At 37.5% G+C, this 22,626-nt stretch overlaps 1 protein-coding gene across 5 annotated transcripts in view; it reads left to right on the forward strand.

The window, feature by feature from the left end:
* SLIT3 (slit guidance ligand 3) overlaps nucleotides 1–22,626 on the forward strand; it is a 522,497-nt gene that overhangs the window by 250,436 nt on the left and 249,435 nt on the right. The gene's annotated exons all lie outside the window — the stretch shown is intronic.

Consider the following 22,626-nt stretch of genomic DNA (forward strand, 5'->3'; position numbering starts at 1 on the left):
GACTTTGGGGTAAAAAAGTATGGATAGTAAAGATAATTTTATTTGGTTATAGCTTCCTTCAGAAGGGCTGGATTTTAATAGATGAGCAGTCAGGAATAACTCTAGATTATAACTTAATTCAATGCCCATTGTTATCACACCTTGTGTTGTAATCTCTGCTTGCAGATTGCTATTTGGCCTTCAAATGGGCAAAAAGAACTATGCCAGAAGTATCCTATGGCCAGAGCATACAAAGTACTACATGTGCCATCTGATGCCCACTTGATGACTATTTTAAATAACACATTGGCATGAGAATGGTCTACAGCTAGGCTGACCAACCAGTCAGAAATGCAGATAACATTGATTCTCTTTCCCCACCCAATTCTAGGACCTACCTTATTTTCTTCTGTAGTCCATTCTTTTTCTTGGTCTGTTTTTCTGCCGTTGGTAAGATTTCCCTTCCTTATTTGTTCTTGAACTGCCAGGGTCTGCTGTAGTGGCCTTGTGCTCCATAGAGAATTGTCTTAGTGCTTTTCTACTCCTCTGCTTCCCTTTTCAAGCATTTAAAGTAAAGTTTTTATTAAAAGTCACTTCCTTTTGAAGAAAAGATCACTTCAGTTAGTTGCTTCTGATAGCTACTCAATATCACGTTTTGTTTGGAACCAAAATTTATTTTCATATTACTTATTTTCCATGGAGAAAGTCAGCATATACTTCTGTTCTTGCAACCTGTAGTTTTGTTCATTTTTTCCTCTTCTCCATCTTCCAGAAAATCAGTTCCTCTCTATGGTAACAAGAAGTTATGAAATGCCTAAGACAGTGGTTCATTTTATATATCATCAGAATCAGCACTCGCTGGGACCTTGGGTTGAGCTCCCATGTTAGAGCAGAAGACGCATTGATCTGTTACCCTTAGTCAGTCCAGTGCAGCAGCTGAGCAGAAATGTTAGGGCTTTTTTTTTGTTTTGTTTTTTTTTCCTTTTTACTTTCTGTGTCAGTCTGTCCTTTTCCTTCTAGCTGAATTCAAACGTTATTTATTCTGCTTGAGGAGGACTGTGGGGTTTATTCTTAATGACTTACAACTCTTCTGTATGAGAAGCACAAGAAATGCTAACTAAACATACTAAATACATTTTTATTAATAATAAAATCCTAAGGAGTGTTAGAGCACTGTTATAATACCAGTACTCCTGCCAGAGTCTTCATACATATGCATGATAGGAGACCAGTACATGGGAGAAGTCCTATGAACATGGGAGAGAGAAAATGAATATTGGTAAAACCTGTCACATATTATGAAGAGTGCACAGGAAATACATAATTTCAGTGGGTACACTTAATTGAAACAGATTAAAACCTAAATCTATGCAGCTGATTAGCTGATTTTTTTAAATTATTATTTTATTTTTTTTAGTCTGCAAAGGTCAGCTGGGTTTTTGACACTCATAGTCTCACCAGAAATCTGTGTAAAAGATATTGGGCAGGGTGTCTTCAATACATTTTGTTTAGAATGGACATTTATGACTGGTTGTTGACCTTGAGATTCCATTAGCAGTAATGAAGGGCAGGCAGTAACGCTTTTGCAGAGTACAGTAAATGAGGCATGTACACAGAAGAGAACAGGTCCGCTGCTCCATGCTGTGCTGGGATGTGCCACAGCACTGTCACTGCAGTTGTAGTTCCTGTAGCATGAAAGGAAAGAGTGATACTAACAGCAGTGAGACTGCTTTGGAAATATTTTAGTTTACAGTGTGTTGGAGTTCCACTTCTTTCTTCACTTCCCTTCTTCCTTCCTCCCCCCTTTTCCTCTCTTCTTATTGGTACAATGCAAGCCAAAATTTATAACCCTCTATAGGAAAGAGGACAAAACTTGCTTGCCTAATTGCGTAAGGAGTTCAGCTGACTACTGTCCTGAGGAGGTATCACCAAGAAATAAAATGCCATAAAATGTTTCTGGAGAGCCCTTACATTAAAATGTTTTCAACACAAATTAATCAAAAGATTTCAGACTGGCCTAGGGTGACATTTAGTGTACCCAGGAGCACAATGTGTTGACTCCAGAATCATCTTCTCCAAGCTCAGGTGGCCCTTCCCAGAGCTGGGATGCAAGCAAAAGGAGTGAGTAGGAACATATTGCTTGTGACACAACTTAAATGTGAGAAAAAAGCATCCCAGAGCTGGAAGCAGGGAAAGGTGACTGGTGAGGAATTTAGAGGTACTGTCTGAGTGTGCAGGGATGGGAGTAAGAGAGTGAGGGCCCACTCTGGAAGGACAAGAAGATATTTTACAGATGAAGCAGAAGCAAAAAGAATTTTTAAGAAAATGTGGACCTGCTGCTAAATAGGTAGCAAATTAATAATAATAAAAAGTAAAAGCAGTGACCACTTAGATTTCTTTGAGCACTTGCAGTCTTAGTAAAAGGATGGAGGTTTTAAGGGTTATTTTGGATGAATCTTATTTTTAAATATAAATTCACCTGAAAATCATTCATTTCCGTGAGAAAAGCAAGTTTGCTTTTGGAAATGAGGCTTGACATCTTTTGTCATTATATCAAGCTGAAAAAGCAATTTTGAACCCCCTACATACACATGATTTTCTTTCAAAACAAAAGGAAGAGAGAAAAGAGAAGTTGTCCCCACCCAAGCAGTGAACTTTACTCTCTGTTCCCTGCAGCAACCACCTTCGTGGCCTTCTCCTGAGACATGGGGATCATTCCTGCTTTCTTTGGGAGGCTTTGTAGCATTCCTGATGTGCGGTGCTTCTGCTTAAAGCACACCGCTCATGTGCAGCAGCAGCTCCTGAAACTGCTAAGCCTAAACTGCGTGTAAGACAGTAAAGCTCAAGACTTTCAAGAATACCATCTTGAGGCTAGCGTATGGAGGTTTCTAATGTTATGGCCAAGGTGCAGGAGACAGCCTTGCCTGTAGAAAATGTTCAGATTGCTTTAGAGTTAATAAATAAGCGTTGTGAAGGAAAGAGTGAGGAGACAAAGGGGTACAAATGCTGAGCTCATCTTCCCCACCAAAATGGAAGGTGCCAGGCCAACCTGCTATGAAGGCAGCTCCTTACCGAGGCTTACTGAGGTGCATGTTTTTATGCCCTCTCTCATGAAAGGAGTGGAAACTTTTCTGTTTCAGAAGGCTTGCTGGGGTTATTTTCTTCTTATTCATAGGAGTTCATGAAGGAATTACTCTAGATATATATCTAGTGGTTACTAGTGTTTTTGCAACTTCTTTTGTAATTTTTTTTTTGAAAAATTGACAAGTGAAAATTTAAGGCACGTTGATATATACCGAGTTACGTGTATACTCAGTGCACAAGGTGATACTGTGCTTACGCTACTGACTCTGATTTAAATGCTCAAAGGTCCTGTCTGAATTGGGAAGTAAGGAGTGCTATCCAGGTTTTAGATATGCCGTGCTAATGGTGTGACAGTAAGATGGGGCAGAATTCTCTTTAAACATTATTCATTTTGGCACAGGTGGGCAAGAATTATACTAGTGTTGTAGAAAGAGAAAATCTGTGACAAATACTGTGACCAGACCCACCAGAAAGGTGGAGCTTATTGTATAATCATCATCTTCCTTCTTACATTAGTAAGCATTAAGTCAATCCCTTACCTGATACACATTGACTGTATGCATCCTTGGCTCATTTAGCATTACCTAATCTGATTAAAAATAACATACTTATATTACTCGTATGTATTAAGTATATTTTCTTGGTTCTCAACAATATTTGTAATGTTTTCTCTTTCAGCCTAAGAATCTCTAGTTAAAATGAAAGAATAATAGTGTTATATGCTAACATCCCATATATTAGAGGCTTTCCTTCTGTATAATAAGACAGCTTTGAAGAAACACCTTTGTTTTAAATAGATAAACATTCATAAGATATGCATTCTCTAATCATTCTCCCTTGCCAAATATGTTTTAAAAAATATTTTGGCATTTAACTAAAATACACATCTTTATCGCGTTAAACTGAAAGTAATAACCAAAACAGTGATTCCGTTTCATTTGAAGACCAGTTTGTTTTGTTTTGTTTTGTTTTTAATTTGTTTGAGTGCATTGTAAGCCTAATTTTAAAGTAAGCTTTCATTGGCCTTTGGTTATAAAATTAAAATTCTTCTTTCTGAAGTCTTAATTTAGAGTTTACTGCAGCAGAGTTGTTGAGAGACAGAAACACCGGTTTACTGGGAAGCCAGTGAGACCTGGCAAGGAAGCTTCCAAACTGAGTATCATCTTCTTTTTCCAGATATGTTTTAATAGCAGTGGATTAGTACTTTTTAATCTATTGCTTATGCTTGCAGTTGCAAGCTAGAGTGCTGTGAAGTGTTGAAAGACTGGAAGAGGTTTTTTCCAAACAGTATTTTTAGGCATTTTTGCAATAAGGGCAGTAGAGTATTTTAGTGTAACAGCAAAATTGGTTTCCCTGCAACTTGCCATTTGTAGACAAAACTGTCCTTGAGATATCAGCATAAACTATTACGAAATCTAAGTAATTGAGTTTCATGGCGCAGCCATGTCCACCACTTGAATTGCCCCTCAAAAGTTAAAACCTCTTTCTTCATTTAAAAAGGTAAAATCTAAAACAACTTGTTTAGTAATGGGAAAATCTGCCTATTAGGGCATTCCAGTTTTGACTGTGGTTTCTGTGATTTGGAGCTAGCTACCCAGATCTTAGGTCTCATTAGTATTGAGGGTAAAATAAATAAATAAAGCCTTCTCCGTGAGTAAGTATAATCAGTAAAACACTGAAATAGACTAATGTGACTTTGTTATTAAGGATGACTGATGGTTTGGTTCTGCATAAGATCTTTTGATTAGATGGTTTGCTTTGTTTTGAAAACATGTACCTGTTTGTTCATCCTTTTCCAAGAACACAGCATATTTCATAACAAAGTAGTAGAGTTGGCTTGGACCAAATACTATGAAGAAAAAAGGAATTTTAGTCTTTAATAACATATCAAATCCTCCTCTTATCCTCTAAATGTGGAACACAGTGGGGTTCAGCTTTACATCATATTACTGTTTAAGCTGAAAACAGTGCTATTTTTCATTTTTAGTGGATTGAAAACCTAGGAAATAAATGCTTGTTTAAAAGTTACACATAGCCTATGTCACTTTGTTACATTCTGTTTTTCTGTTTCCTTAGATCAGACTTTCTCAAGTAAAGCTAAAAATTAAAGCAAGTTCTGATAATCATATAGATTCTGTTGTCTCCTAATAGAAATATATCGAGAAGTCATACCTATCAGCCATCTTTACATGAGATATTTAGTTTTTATTTAATTTAAAAATTCTACCCTTGTATCTGCAGTTTCAGGAATGACTATGAGAATAAAATTGATGCATAAATGAGAGAGATTTCAAGAATATGCCATGGGATAACAAACCAATTCAATGTCATCAGTGCAGATGAAGAAAAAAATAAAAAAATCTGAATATTGAGAAAAGAACGCATTCATCATGGTCTGAGTTTGGGAATCAGTTTTTAAAATGATATGTTAGAGCTTAAAATCAACCATTGCATTAGAGAAGGATTTTTTTTTTTTTTTTTTTTTAATTTATAAAGCAAGAATTGCAATACATACAACAAATGGCATGTGAGAGTATGGAGAGAGTTTTGCCCTTTTTTTTTTTCTCATTCCTAGCCCCAAATCTCCAGCAATAGTATCACACGCAAATTCTAACTGTTATTGACGGATTTTATGGCATTTAATTCATCTGTCAAATTTTACATTTAAATAGACAGGTAATGTATCAGGAGATGCTCCTCGTTTATAAAGAAAAAAGTCATCTTAAAAGTAAGCAAAGGTGTATGACAGCAGTTCTGACTGTGGGCTCTGGTTTCTGGTAAGGTGTAAAACACTTGTGAACATATTTACACACACATTCTGTTATGAAGAGACCCTGCTTATGGAGATGTCCCAGCAGATAAATGTAAAAGCTTTAGCTTTTTTTCTGTTCTAACACCTTGTTTAGGCTACTAGCCGACTGTATTTTTCTTTCCTGAAATTAAATTTATTTGATATAAAATTGGAAATGTATTCCAATGGTCAGTATGGTTAGTATTTCTTTAGCTTTGCCTGTTGACTACTGCGATAAGAGGGTAAAAAGCTACACCAAAATGATTAGCTGTGATGTTCAGAAGGTAGCAGAACAATCTAACTGGAATAATGCAATTTAAACACAAAACAGTTGTTTGTAGTTCAACGATATAAAGAAAACAGTGGGTACCCTAATTAAATAAGAAATTATTTTCTATTTTACTTAAATAATGGTACTGCAATATGTCAGAACTGTCACTATAAAGACAGAAAATTAGCTTGTGTTAACCAGCAGAAAATCAGTTTACATTGTAAATATTTGTAAGAATACTGGGGAGAGAGGTAGGACGAGGCCTGTACAAATTAGTCCTCTTCTCCTTTCTTGACATTTTAGCCATCATTCTTCAGACTTTTTTTTAGCCTAAAAATTGATTTATATCAAGGAGTTTATCCTTCACTGTCACAGAAGATGATACCATGGAATTCAGCTAAAGAAATTGATTTAATGGTTTGACAAAGGAGAAAAATTAGATTGGCATTACAGAGACATTTAATAAGGATAAGAAATAAAGTCAAAGCACTTGTAATGCATGTCTGTTACTGTTGTTCAAGTGTATCATTTAAAATACTGTTGGTAATGGCTGCTTGGGGAAAGAATGGAGAAGTCAGCCATAAGCAGTGTTGATTGACATTTAAACATTTAAAATAATGCTACATTTATTAGTTCTGAATGAAAATTATCAAGTCATACTTGACTTGTGATTGTAGTTCTGTACAGGTGTTTGCAAAGCCCAGCACAGGTGATGGAATATTTTAAATAAATATTTTTTAAAAGTGTTTCCAAGCAGAATCTGCCAGACCCAGTACACAGTGTAACATACATAAACCTGAAATTTGAATTATTATAAAATTCGGTTTATTATTTAACTGAAAGTAAAGATGAAGGAATGATAACTGCAGCTATTTTACGTGGTGTTTTGTACATGTAGCTCCCCAGAAATGATTTTTGTTATCTTCAGTTTTTCTGCAGTTTTTCTTCAGTTATGAGGCATTGACAGAATCAGGCACAAACAGAACTTTCTCCTTATCCTGTTCTTAGCAAAGGAAGGGGCGCTTGGTGTTGTCTGGTCACCTGCAGTTCTGCTGGTAATTCCAAGCAAGGCATTTTTATAGCACTTCACTTGAAAGCACACATAATTTTACATGTGAGTTAACCATGTCTCCCTGTAAAGGTAAAGGCTTGTGTCCCTTGTCATATATCAGAGATCTGTGTCACGAAGACATATGAAGACTTTATTAAGGTTGCAAAAATGCTTTCAGGACTGAGCCAGAAATTATTCCGGGAAATGTAGCATCCTACACTTTTGTTTGTTCCCTAGATGAGAATTGTCTACCTTTCTGACTGCAGAAGACTTTGCTTTGGTTATGTCTTTTTCTAATGTCATGTTGTATGTTTTTGCATTTCTGAGGTGGCAACCTGCAAGGTTGGAATTCATTATTTTAGAGTTTCCAATGGAACAAGTATTTCAGATCAGTGTTATTTATGGTTTCATTCAACTGAGTAACCAATGAGACCAGTGAGACCTGAGGAAGCAGCGAATTTCTGGAGATACGTTTTAATAGCAGAGGGTTTTTATATATATATATAAATATATATATATACACACACACACATATATATATACACGTATATATATATATTTACAAAAAAATATATATATGTATTTTATTGATACTTGCAATCACAAATTAGAGCATTGTGAAAAGTCAAAGGACTGGAAGAGATTCTCCAAAGTGAATTTTCTGATGCTTCAGTACCACTTCTTCAGGTATGGATGTGATTTTAGAAAGTTATGTTTGGTCAGAGAAGGTGGGTACAAAATTAAAGCAAGCCCAAGGTAAAGTAGAGGTCCCTATTGCTTGTGGGGTAGGATCCATGCACCTCCAGGCATTATACTACCATAGCCTGATAAAGAAGTCTTTACAGTAACTGCATGCCTGGATAGAAAAGTTTTACTTATTTTTAACTTGGAGGAAAGAATAATGGTGAGCCTCAAAGGAGAAAAAGGCCTACGATCATTTAGGTTGAAGTGCTTCTTAATTCAAATGGTGTGCTACTTAGAGAATTTGATAAGAAGGATTAGAACTGGAAAAGAAAGACATTTTTAAAAGCAAAGCTATTACAGGGTTCATTACTTTATTTATATGTTCTCCAAAATCACATGAATGAAGGAAAAAAATGAGAGAAAAAAATACTGGCTTCACTTCAGAATGTCAATTACTACTTTTTTAATCCTCTTTTCACAATTTATTTGACATCTTGAACGGTAGCCAAAAAAGCTATTATAACTATAAAACATATTCATTGGTATAAATCTCATTAAGTTGAGCAATTTAATTAAGGTATTGACATGCTTAATTGATACGTGCAAGGAGAGACCATTTTCATATCTAATTTCCATACGCTTTCTGCTTTTAAAAAAACCAGCTCCGTAAAAATGTTATAGATTCAGCTAAGCCCTGTCATCCCAAAGGAGCACTTGCTACCATTTACCTTGATTTAGAGCCAACTACTCTTCTAAGTGGAGCTCCATTAAATGGATCTGATGTATGCCTGACTCAAACATGCGTCAGCTTCTCTTATGATCAATAGTGGAATATTTATATTAATAAAGCACCAAGTTAATTAAATAAAATAGTCTTCTGGGTAAACTTAAGATACTAGGGGATGGGCAGAGAATCAATATATTCTGCCATTTGAACATTAACTATGTGCTCTGCAATTTTATGTTACCTTACCAAAGATGCTTGCAGTGTAGAAGTCTCAGATACACAGAAACTCCCAATGCAGAAAGCTCTGAAGCATCCTGTAAAGGATTTGCTTATCGAGTTAGAGAAAAACAAACAAGAAAAAAAAAAAAAAAAACCTTTTGTCTGCATGGCAAAACTACTGAACCACCCTCTTTATTCCTACAAACCCATTGGAACCCTTTTTTTTTTTTTTTTTGGGGGGGGGGGGGGGGGGGGGTTGGACCATACACAGCAGTCATGTAGGTGTTTTCCCAGTTGCCTGTACTATTACAGCCCTGCTGAAGAAGCAGTGTGCATGCAGAACTGCCACTTCACATTTGTTTTTATCATTGAGTCACAGGCCATCTGTTTTGGTTTTGAATGAAATATCCTAAGGAAACTTGAAAAAAATGCTTTTAAATTTGCTGGCCACTCGTGAGTACATGTAGTGTTAAGTGTGGAGCAGGGACTGTGTTCATGTGCCTGTGCTGAAACCCTCTCAGACACAGCTGGGGGAGAGATTTCTGCATGAGTGGGTATCTCCTGAGCTCTGGAAATCTACCCCTGCTCAAAATATAATCAGAAGACTCAGTCCCAGATTCACGTCATTATTTTGTTATGAAAAGACAAACTCTGCTGTTCTTGTATTGATGTAATTTCTGTAGCATGCAGGTGGCCTTTGAAGGAAGCAGGTCTCCTCAGGTACCATTGTAATGCACTGATACTACTTCATCCTGCCTTTTATCTATACTTTAGGGTTTCAATTCCGTACAATAAAGTAAAACATGTAACTAACACTGCTGCTCGAAAAGAATGTCTGAATTTGACAACCAAAAGAGATATGTGAGTGGTAGGGGAAAAATCGTATTTCCATGTTAGTAATCAACTTGGATTTTGTTCTGAGTAAAAATGTTAGCATCTATTTGGTCAGGGGCACTGTGGCATTGCCACAAGCAGTCACCCCTGGTCCAGAGTGGAGCAGCTGCATGCCCCAGCCCTCCATGAAATTGGCCAACAGCGCACAATCCTCACCAGTGCCGGGCTCCTTCTCGCTCTCCTCATGCATCTCAGAGTCATTTGGAAGGTAATGAGTTGAACAGAGAGAGTTAGAATATATCCCTACAAGTTCCTTCAGGCCTCCTTTCTCAATTTTAAAAACCTAGAGGAGCCAAACTGACAAGCAGTCCCTGCCGAGCAGGCAGCATTTTCTGCATGTCGCATGGCTGTAACGTGGGGCCAGCATATGGCTGGAAGATATCAGTGAGACCCCTTGCCTTGAGTTCTCTGAGAGATGCTGTCTGTTGTGTGAACGGCACAAAATCATCATGTAGACCCAGAGGAGGGTAACATAGATTAACGCACAGAAATTATTGAAATAATCAGTAAGAGTAGTTCTGGTAGAGCAGAAAATGGCACTGAAGATTTCCTGTCATGTATGATTTCTCTCTTCATCGCAGTAGAAAAGCTGGAGGAATAGTCTTCTCTCTCTTATAGTGAATTTTGTCTTCCAGTAGCTAATTTCAGCTTTTACTGAAAATATTTGACTTTGTTTCTATTCTTGTATCGATATGGAACTCTCAGAAGAAGACATATATATTTTGTGTGGTTAATACTTCCAACTGTGCTTCATATATTGAGAAAATTTCTGGCTCTTATGTAATATTGCTAATCAAAGCATGCATGTTACACGTGAAAATTCAAATTATTTAAAGGATGTAAAACTGTGCTTCTGCTATATTATCGTTTTTGGTCAAGTGTTGGTAATACATCCCAACCCAACCATTTAATGTTGGCTTGCTTTTCTTTTTTCATATCGCTCTTATGTTATATGATTTAGAAAGACTGAACAAAGAGTGCAAGCTAGAAACCATATTGGAACCATATGTGCTATAGTTGGATATAATCTATATCATAATCATATAAATTTAACAGGGTGGGATAGGCTTAGGTAGAAAATCACTTTCTGGGTTAGACGTAGTTCCCTGGTATTTAGGTTGTCTTTCCAGAAATCAGCTTTTCAAAGAAAGGGTGAGTGATTGCATCTGAGCTTGGGTAAAAACAGATTCTGTCATGAACCAAACAAAAACCTTTGCGTATGGAACTGCAATGTAGAAGTGATTGTACTTTTTGTCTGACTTTTAGATTCTGCCTCTTGTTTTATTTATTTTATATGTATATTTATTTTATCTAGGTGTCTGAAAGTAATGATGCAAATAAAAAAAAAATCAGAATGTAAATTTTCTGAGCTTTATAATGTAGTTTGTTTGGTTTTTTTTGATAAGATAGAACTATTAGTGTCATGTGAAAATGTTTCAAGTATTATAGTATCAAATACAAGACTTAAGGTGATATGAGTTCTTTAAAATATGTATATTTAATGTGGAACAAACATGCCTCCATGTTCAGTGTTAGATACAGCTCTGATGTTTAATTTTAGTGTTTCTTGGGCAATCAGTTTATTTCTGAGTTGTTAATTGATTTTATTTGTGTTTTCATTTTGGCAGTATGCATTGATTTTATTCAGAATAATAATAACTGAGGATGCCCTCCTCCTGGTCAGAAGCTTAGACAGATCCCTGCAAGAAATAACAAAAAAAAGAAAAGTAAAAATAACGTAAAAATGCCCCAAGCTCTCATTATCACTTGCATTGATTGTCTGTTGGTAACAATTTGAATGCAATACGTCATCTAAAGCAGCAAGTGGAGGGGCTCCTGCTGTCTAGGCGATGCGAGTTCTGTCTGTGTTTGAATGTGATTTTTTTCCAAGTGCAAAGCTCTGCTTAGACAGTAAAGTAAAACACCTTTACCATCAAAAACAGTCCTGCCAATCAGTTTGTACTTAGTGTTAGGGTATACGTGTTGCCCTTTAGCTAACTGTTTTTCCAAAAGCTTTTTGAAGTAGTTTATAGCACAACAGCTGTGTCACAAATTGAAGAAACTTTAGTTTGGGTTAATTAAAAGCCAAGTGTTATTGTCAGGTAGAGTTTCTTCTACAGACTCACATAGCTGTAGTGGACTTTAGAGGAAGTTGTCATACTTCCCAGCAGGGTTGAAGTCAAATCACTCTTGAATTTGATGTTCTTTGATTTGAGAGTACTTCAAAGGTAGAACAGTGATGTGTAGACTTTTTGTTGCTTCTCTTTGGAGTCTGTTATGCAGGAGGCCCTCTCCCTGGTCTATCAGCTTTTTTTTTTTTTTTTTTTTTTTTTTTCCCCTATTTAATTTAATTTTCTGAGCTGACATTGTCAATCTGAAATTCAGTAACATGCTTGACAGTGACTCAGAGGAAAGCCAAGTTCATTTTTGGAAGTGGCTTTATGCAAATAAATCCTTTTGCAGATCACTGAAGCAAGACATTTGCTGATCAATCAGAGTAGTGCCCTTGTTTCCTTGTCTTCTTCAGGAATAAAGCTCACAATATGCCACAAGGATCTTTCTGACTTATTTTAAAGAGTTCACACGTGCACACATCTCCTTATGAGTATTTTTATGTCTTTGGGGGAATTTGTTTCCCAAGTTTTCAGAAAGCAGACTTGAAGAACTTACTTGTAACTTATAAGCAAGCCTGGCCTGAGTAAGTGATGGTGAAGTTCTAGGGAGACTTAATTCTTATGAATTGTCTTGGTTTTAACTTCGTCTTTAAAAAAAGCTTTAACTCCTTGGTAGCTGTTCTACCAAAACTCTTAAGTGACAAAACATTCAATAGGATGAGTGATGTGATTAGAAGCTGAGTTTTCTTTTGGAGGAATTTATTCTTTTACATGTACATGTTAGCAGAAAAGTAGTTTGTATTAATTTCTCTGTTATGTTAATTAGCATGTTCATTCTACTAGTAAACTTTGATTTTATTTTTTGTATTTAAAACACCTTTTATTTAGATTATAATTTTTTTTAAACCTGGCAGTATTGAATGATACAATTTCTGTTCATGGAGTTTAGCTTCCTAGATAGTCATTTAAGAAAATAAATGATTTGGTTATGCTTCAGTGAATCTTTTCTTGTACGTGTGGATCAAGTTATGGAATGAGGTTTGGAGGTATCATTCAGCTGTAATGGTCAGGGCTGACTTGCTGTGAAATAATTGAATAGCTTGTGGGTTCATGGAGCTTACTGTAAAAGGGGATGATAGTATTACTTAAACAGTTGCGTCTTACATGAATATCCCCAATAGAGTTAACTACTTTATGGTATTACATATTGGTCTAATAAATCTAAATATCATACCCACATAGAAAAATGAATTAAGGATACAGACCAGTCTGAAGAGTATCTTCTTACATCTGCAGTGTTTCACAGAGGTTTTCAGGGATTAAACTATTCATGGTAGGAAAGATATATAAATGTGAAGTCATAAAGTCAAAATAGAAGCTAAAATATTGTGAAAGAAGGGACAGGATGCATAAAACTGTTTTGTCCATTGTCTAGAGCTTCTGTAGTTATTAATGGAGTACAGACCGCTGACTGTCTCCACAATAGATGTTACTGGTACAATATTATAATTTATTTTTAAAAGCTCAGTTACAGCTAAAGCAGTAGTGTGTTCCCTTTACATTGTTATACTTTCTACCCCAGAATAATAACCTCATGATAACAAGGGCTTAGCTATAACCAAAATGTTGCTTTCCTCACTGAAGTGTATTCAGATAGTTTGCAATTCATTTCTACCTCACTAATGTGAATGAAATGCCACTTTAGTTGGTTTTACTCTCCATGGATTCTGTATAATTTCTATTACCTCTATAGTCACAGAAATGCTTATGGTGATTGTGCAAACAAATTATTGGCCTCTTTCTGGAGAAGTTGATTAAAAATAAAACCTAGACTTTTACACATGTTATTGCTCTTTACTCTGATTAAAATAGACTATTTTTATAGCTGAAACATGGGATCACAGCCTGGATTAAACAAATACTATTATGACCATGATTTTTATTCTGTGTGTTGTTTCAGTGAACTGGATTATAACTGGTCGGGGAGGTATTTTTCTTAAGATATCAGTACAGTGCAAAAAGTTCTTTGCTATAAAAATGCTCATCATTTAACGAAGGTAGGACTAGGTCAAGAAAGACCATTGAAGAGCAAGTCTCCCTCCAGATGTTGATCAGTTATTCAGTGATGGCACAGTTTATTAGCTCATGTTTTATATTTATGATTTCATATACTTATCCCCTAAAAGTAAAGACTCACCATATTTTTAAGAAGACATGACCAATAAACTGCAGACATCTTTCTGCTAAGCAATCACACTGTGCTTAACCAAAGCTAAGGATCTAATCTGTGGAAATCAGAAGAGGGTCATGTTGCCTTCTGATTTTTATTTACTATTTACAAACATACAGGATGTCTTTCCGGCACAGCATAACTAATGAAAGTGTAAAACACAACAGGTCAATGGTGCAAAAGCTATGTTTTGAACTAGTTTGAAAGAGAGAAGCCTTCATATTTCTGGATTTCTACTTTCAAAATTAATAACATTAAAAAGCAGCAAAAGAGATGTTTGCATTCATACTCTTTCAACAGCAAGTGAATATTTAAAAAAATAATGGAGGATCACTTAGAATCATTGCCTTCTGTTGATGTCAGTGCTTGCTGCTAACTCTTCAAGGTGCATGATGTTCCTGCTAAATCATTTTAGTGTCTCTGTGTTGTGATCTCACTGGGGTGGAGGGTGGTGTAATAGAAGTGCCTTGGTAGAATTTGGTACTGCGTAGGAACATCATCACAGTGGGTCACTGTAGTGTCTGTGATCCAGTTGCAAATGTGTAGTGGTACTGGATAATTCCACATTAAAAATAAAATTATCTTTCAAGCAGAATCCCTTTTAAATTCATTGTCAGCCAACATCACCTGTGATAAGCCTCAGGGTACAAATTGCATAGAATGGAATACCCAGTGTATCACCCAGTGACTTGCAGGTATTTTTTCCTGTCTCTTCCCATACCCTGCTAGAGTACCTTGCTCCAGTCACTGTCTCTGGGTCTTACTGTCTCATCTATTAGAGGAAGAATTAATTTTCTTGATAATTCTTGGTAAAGCACTAAAGACCTACATTAAATGCCACTTAAAAAGAAGTGTTATTGTCATTTATTTGTCAGAAGCTTTATCATATTTCTAGAGGAGTGCTTCTCTTCCTCAAGTGCTTCCTCTGAGTCCACTGGCCATCATTTGCCAGTTCCTGCTCCTGAGCATACTGAAAGTTGAATGTAAAGACACTGAGGTACAATTTGATTTTTCTGGTTACATTCCAAAGGATAAAATAGGTGCTGCTTTCTAAAACAAAAATCTGATTTGTCTCAAGATGGGTGGTTTCAGAATAAAGGTCTCCTAAATACTGTCTGATCAGTATTTAGTCAGCATTTTAGAAATGGCAAGAGGCAAGAGAAAATATTTGCCCTTAAGAGATCACTGAGACACAGATTACTGTTCATTTAGAATTATAAAAATATTTGTTAACTTTATAAGGAATAATCTATTAGATTTAATTTTCTGGGTTTGTTTTGGGTGCGTTGACTGCCAAATGTAGTACTGTGTCTAATTTAGTGAAACAGAGGGCTTTTGTTCATCTGAAGTGACTGGGCTTTTTTAAAACCTCTTGCAAAGAGTACACAAATGTGTGTTCTCTGTTCTCATAAGCATTTAGAAAAACAAACAATCAAACAACACTTTACTGAGAGACTCCTGTAATCTCATTAAGACAGAAGTCATGAACCTGTCCAAGTCCATGCAGGTTGGAGCTATTGAAGAGTTTTCATTAACAGATGGCTTTTAATTTGGTCTTGGAGAAGGAGAAAGATTTTGTTAAAATAATTATCTACCACTGAGGTCTTTTTCTTCCTTGATTGCTTATCTAACACACTTCCCCTGTCTTCAAGCTCAGGCTATATTCAGTGTTCCAGTGTGAATGTCTGTGCACGTCTGTATGACTTGGGTTAATGAGACTTTGTGAAGCTCTGAGTGCACATTGCAGTACCAAAGGGTAGAGTTACCATCTATCACCTCTCAGTAAAACCTGATCAACAAAGAAATCATGGTGTTTGTCTTCTGCAAGCTTAGCAGTAGTGCATGACTGTGTGAAAGCGCTGAGTATTGGTTTAATTGGAGTCCGTGAGCTAAATTCCCTCCCTTAAAACAAACAAAACTAAGCCAGAAAGAGTTCCTCAACAGCTTCCCAGAGCGTGAATTGATATTTAGCTGTATTATGTAGCAAAAGCACAATCACCTTGAATAGCTCAAGGTGCAAAATATCTGTAGGACCTGCTCTTGTTTTGCAGAACTCGGATGCTGTCAACATCTACACTTTTACTGCAATAGTAGCAGCAAGATATTTTTTCCCTTTAGAAAATCAGCAGCGGTTCCACGTTTCCAGCAAGTAGTTCTGTACAATACTGCTGTTCTTAAGCTCTTGCCTTGTAGCCCATCGGCAACAAAGCTTATCCATTTTTCCTTTTAGACAGAGAGCTGTAACTGCTACTTTATGATAGGTAAATACCATCTTTTGCAGTGAACATCCTGAATGAGAGAAGTTGTGGCTTCACGGAGTGCGTGAGGCCCCTCCTGAGTATGGAGGTGCTGTTGTGAGTGTCAGGCTTGCCACAGCTTGTTCCTATTGCTGTTGGAGAGAGGCATTTTGCCTATGCTTTTCCCACCTGGAAGATGATAAATATCTTGAATATGTCTTGCATATTTACAAGGCTCAAAGTAATTTAATTGTCCTCAGCAACGGAGTCAGTTATTTGTTAATCCAGCTATAGAACAGGAAAAACCCTAATATTGAACAGCTTTGCAAATACTAGGACAATAGCTCCAAGACAGGAATAGCAGTTAGCTGTTGAAAGTATTAGATAGTATCTTAACCATTAAAAAGCTGCCACACAACTTTGGCTGAGCAGAAAAAAAATCTTTTTCTCTTTTTCACTGTAAGTGAAATACCGATTTAACACGATACAGAGGCTTATTAAAAGTTGTGGTTGAACAGATGTGCAGACCTTATTTCCAAGTCTGCACCCTTGAGCTCATGTGTACTGGTACTTATACCTCTAGGCACATTTGCCACACAAGGAGTTCACACCCATTGCTCGTGTACCTGGTGATCACTCTTGTGTCTCTGTCTTTATACGCACTTTAAAAGCACAACAGCGTTGCAAGTGCATGCTTATTACAAAGAACACAAATCTGCATCCTTTTCCACTGTTTCCTGAGAATGAGTGACTGGAGCTGGGTAGGAGGATGTCACCAGATTAGCTGTAAGATTGCTCGCATCTTTGAAGGGACATTTTATCAATGGGCAAGAAGAAACTAGCAATTAGAAGGGCATCTGTACTACAGCCATTCTGCTGCTGGTTTTATGGTGTTGGTCATGCTGAGCTAGAGGCTGAGCAAGGATTGAGGCATTGCAGGTTGTTGTGGATTGTAATAGGAAATTTGGGAGAAGACGAATCTTCCCTGGGAATGGTGCACCTTTAGCCAAAAGAAAAAATCTCTGCCCATATTCATGTTCTGTGCTGGCATTGTTACAGCAACGTTGTTTCCCCTATGGATTTCGCCTTTGATTTCATGTGTTACCCCATTTTGTCTTGCAGACTCTTGCCTTAGTATGCACTTTGCCCTCTCTTTTCACCCTCTGGAAGTTACCTTCCATCTGACTTTTACTATATGAAAAAGCTGACTTGCTTATCTCTTATTATGGGTTATTGAAGAGATACCTATTCTCTTTAGATTATGATCTCTAATTTTCCCTGTCTGTGGCTCTTTAACTCTGTAATTGGGTTATTTAATTCAGAAAAATGTAGGATAGAGTTGGTGTATAACATGCTGTATGAATTATTTTATTTTTTTTTTAACAAGACAAATTGCAGTCACCAGTTTGTATTAAGAACGTGCCCTTTTGCAGAGTAATTCTGCCTGCCTTTAGCCTGGTTGAAGGTAGGCTGAAGAATAGTCCATAGCCTTTAATACTGCAAAAAATCTCAAGAGCATTTGTTTTATTTTACTTTGGTAAATGCATAAGACTGAAACACTTTTAGCCCCGAAATGCTGTTTGGTGGAAGGATGTGAGCAAGCTACTGGTATGAATTAACTAATTCTCATTCTTCTCAGCCATGTGTGCTGTAACTGGAGTGAACCTAGTGTGCAAAGTATCTATTTCTTAGCACTGGTGGTAGCCATCATATTTTCTTAAAACCAGCACCTAGACCTTTCCATTGTTTGCTTAGCAAAATAAAACTGAACATAAACTTCCCAGTAGTAACATGTCAGGAAGTGATTGCGGGAAGCAACTGGTTACTTTGCACTCCGGCTGTATACAGTTGAATCAATCATTGCTTGTCATATGTTTTTCCATCAGCCACTGTAAGAGCTGTGTGAGAGTTCTCTGTGGTTATTCCAAAGGCACAATAGAATTGTGGATAAGCTAGAAGGTGCTTGAAGGAATCGTGTTAGACTAGATTTTCCCTTCTGTTTAGGGAACTTTATGTTTCCTAAAACTTTGTGAACTTTGGTTCCACATGTAATGGTTAATTCTGTGAGTTTCCTGTTCTATTCTGCAATCAACATACAGTGATATGCTGGGAAAGATACACGGTAGGCTGTGAGCCATTTGCTCACAGTTTTGTTTTTTTTGTCTTCTCATTCAACTCCTGTGACATTCAAGGGAAGTCCCATTCTTGAATGGATAACAGTGGACAATGATTTCTCCTTCAGCCTTTTTGAGCAGGAGAAATAATAAGAGTGGCATTCAAGCACAAGAAGTATTTCCCAGACAAGCTGCTTTTCAGGCTGTCCTTCATTTAAAAATGGTTTTTGAACTTCAGAATTTGTATACCAAAAAAAGATGTGGGAAATAAATGGTAAATACATGAACAGTGTACCAAAATATACATTTTTTTCCTCCTTTAAAAGGTAGATAACCTAAGCAAAATGCCATCAATTTTGATTTCCATATGCTACATCTAATTTTCAGTACCATTGTAGCTTTGGAAGCTGTACTGAAGTAGCTATTTTAATGTTTTAGATCAGTAGTCACAGTGAAGACTCCGTGTTCCAATTAACTGATTTAAGTTCTGTCACTGGCAAATTAAAAAGCTAAGGGGAGGGGGGTGTAATGTATTGTATGGTTGTGTTAAACAGTTGATGTTTCACTTGGGATGCAACAGCTAGCAGTAAAGAAGGAAGCTAAAAAAACATCTGTAGCAAAGACTACAGAGGCACTTAGAAATCAGCAGATTGGGTGTTTTTCCTTTCCAGTCCTTTTACCAATAAGGCTCTTGCAAGTCACATCTGAAGATCAGTGAAACAACATTATACTTGCAGAGGGAGATAATCTCTGTCCAAAGCATTTTAGTTGAATTAAAATAAAACCCAAAATATCCATTGACTTGTGCCAACTCCTGCCCGAGTCTGGGTTAGATTAATGTGTGATGTGCCGTGCAGTGAGGGCAGGAGAGCTACAGCTGCTGGGCTATGGACACTTGCAGTCAGATCTTGAAAGTCTCCGTGGCCCCGTTTGCCCACCTGTGTGCTGCGAGCCCTGTTCCTTGGGGGCCGTCCCTGCACCCTGACTGTGCAAGCTGCTGGCTGCACCAGGCCAGCATCATCCCCTGCTGGGTTCTCACAGTGGCTTCCCCTGTGATCTGTTACCGCGGCCTTGGCCAGCAGTGTCTGTCAGACAGGACAGCTGTGGGAGGGGGCAGGGGCTGCTTCCCAAAAGAGCCCGGGCCATAGTGAGGAGTGGCTGCTTTCAGAACCTCTCAGCCATCCACACCTCTTGACAGTTGTGTGGCAGGTTGAACTGGATGAAACTTGCCTCAGGTTATTAAAATCCCCAGAAGAATAATTAAATTTGAACACATTTGTTTGGCTCAACATTGTCTGTACTTAACCAGGAAGCAAATGCAGGTGTGTCTGTTGTGGCTGAAGGGAAGTAACAATGTCCAAGGAGGGATTTTTATGAATCAAGGGCAAGTTTTCTTTCCCAAACCACCTGACCATCAACACTTTTGGAGAACTGTTTGGAGAACACTCAGACAAGTCTTTAGCTGAGGACAGTAACCATACATCACTAAATAGCTCTATTTTTTTCCCCTTGGTTCCCTACAAATTCATCACAAGGTGTTGGGCTTGCTGCTTCCTGTATAAGCAGGACCTTTATGAACAACAATACGCTAACACAGCATAGTGCTTAGGTCATCTGCTTTTGTTCAGTGCTCTCTCTATTATTGTCTATTAAAACAAGGATTTGGGAAACTGAATGTTTCTCTAAAGCTGGATTTTTTCAACACATTTTCTCCTCAAGGATCCATCATGGATCAGGGCATGGAATTCATCTTCTGTTATGAATGCATGTGGCTTAAAACCTTTGCCTAAGAAATAGGAAGTACATCAGCTATCATTTATTTGTCTTCAGATTCATTGTTTATTTTTTCTAGAATATCACAATTCTTTATTGTCTGTTTGTGTAGTGTTTTGTTTTGCTTTGCTTTGGGGTTTGTGGCCTCACGTTAGTTTATCTGTTTTCCTGCAGTTACTATTAATAACCAATGTTTATTTTACATACTGTCAGGGACAGCTTCCAGTTATGTCTGTAATGAGAAGCAGGGAATGAAAAGCTGGAGCTCTCTGATAAACTGTGTGGACAAGTTGCTCATTACAGCCCTCTACTCCTAGCAAATTTTGTGAAGTGCATGGGCTGAGCCTGGTGGAGTTTGCTTGCTTATGAAAAATGCTCAACAGGAGTTCGGCACGTGGTTAGGAAGCAAGGAACGCTTTTCCTAATCATCCCAAAAAGGCGTGATCGTAATGGTGAGAAGGCAGTTATGGAAAATGAAGCATGCAGTTGTGAATTTTCTTCCGTGCTGCAGCGCTAATGCCATGCAGGTTGTCAGTTGTTCAGACCGCTAGAGATATTTATGAAATCGGTACACGATACTGGAGATTTAGAGAGGCGGTATCGTTAGCTAGAGAGTGCCTAAATGGAAAATAAAATTAATGCAATTTATGAGAAGATTGTCAGAGAAAATCAATCAATTTCCTACAATCTCCTGTTTTTGCCTTACTGCAGGGGAGATTGGAGCATAAGGAGAAAGCAGTGATATAAATTGGCCCTTTCAGACCATAATAATATTAGAAAAAAATACTTTATTTTTATTTTTTTAAATTTATTTTTAAACCTGATTTGAAATAATGCACAATAAATACTGGACAAATGTAACTTGAGGTGTTGGTGGGTTTTATTTATTTTGTTTCATCTTGCACTTCTACTTTTTCAATCCCTTTCTCCTTGAGGTAGTGTAGCTTTTTTGCCATCAGTTCTTGCTATTTTTTTGCCTTCCTGAGCAATTTTGTCACACTTTCACCATTGGCTCAAGTTCTGCTGTGCCTCACTGTCACACGTAAGTGACTTCTTGTCCCAAAATCCATCTTCAGCATAAGATTTCCTTCTTACGGGTCTGAAATGCACTTTTCTTTCTACTCCTCTGCCTTCAGGTTGCCTGATCATTTGTCTGGGTTGAAGGTCTCTCTTTAAAGAACTAATATTTTGTTGCTAGCAAAAGAAAGGGGAGGTGAAGGAAGGGTCAGGGTGTGGATCAGTGTTAAACAAATTGTGAAGGTCACAAAGAATTTTAATCTGGCTTGAAAAAGAGACTTGTATCCAGCAGCACATTTTTGTTTGTGATAGTCTGAATGAACAATTGTGGCTACTTTGAGAATTTGGTGTAGACTGCATGACTGGTATAAATTGAATTAGTCTCATGACAAGGACATAGTCCCCTTTTTTTCTATCTGCCTGATGGAAAACAGAAGAAAGCCCTGCGTGACACGTCTTGACCTGCAGTGTCAATGTGGGCTTTTGTGACAGGCTCTGATTTCTGGCCTTTCATTTGATCAAGCCAATTTGGTGGAGGCTAGAAAGGAGGCTTGCAGCAACACAAAATGTACTTACAGCAAAGAGTATCTGGTGGCCAGTACAGATGACTGCCTTTCAGTCTTAATAACCATCAGAAAGCCAGGCTTTCTTTCTGAAATTGGGGCGTCTTGGGTCTGTATGACAAAGTGACACAATCACACCAATTAAAGTGCTCTGTAACACCCTGTACTGGGGTATCACCTTTCTCTCTCCTTTCTTCCAGCCATCCCTGTGCCCTCCGTTTCCTCCTTTTGCTTATTTCTTCCATTTTTCTCTCCTCACCTGCTGCCTTCCTTTCATCTTTCTACCCTTAGTGCTTCCCCCCACTTTGTACCCAGAACCAGAGTGAAATCTCTCCCTGTCTTCCATGCCAATGGTGCTCCAGCAGAGAAATTGCTGGGAGCACTCCTTTTCCTTAGCGTGACGACATCCCAGCTCTATGGTTCTGTGCCTGGTTCCTTCCCACTCCCAGTGCCTGTTCACCTCCCCCTGTTGTCTCTGGCAAGGGTTGCACAATGGGAAAATTGCGGATGAAATATTTATAGTGCATCAAAGAAAGGGAAACGCAACTGAATGCAGCTTAAGTAACAGAACATCACAACTTGCAGGGCTTCTTGCTCCGCCTGCACTCACCGTGTAGATGTAATGGTTGAACCTGAAATGTTTTCTAGCATTTAAAGTACCACAAAGACATTCTGAATTGCTTTTTTTTAATCAAAGTTTAAAATTCTGCTCTTCCCACTGACACAAAGCAGTGTTTGTTCATTTTTAATGCATTGTACCTAGATCTTTTTTTTCCCATAAATTTACAAAACAATCTAGGTAATAATTGCCATGGTTTTCTGGAATATTAATTTCAAATAAGAGGATATAATCTGAGAATGTGTGACCCAGTGTTTTT

This window comes from Anas acuta, chromosome 14, assembly GCF_963932015.1.
Source record: "Anas acuta chromosome 14, bAnaAcu1.1, whole genome shotgun sequence".
Lineage (NCBI taxonomy): Eukaryota > Metazoa > Chordata > Aves > Anseriformes > Anatidae > Anas > Anas acuta.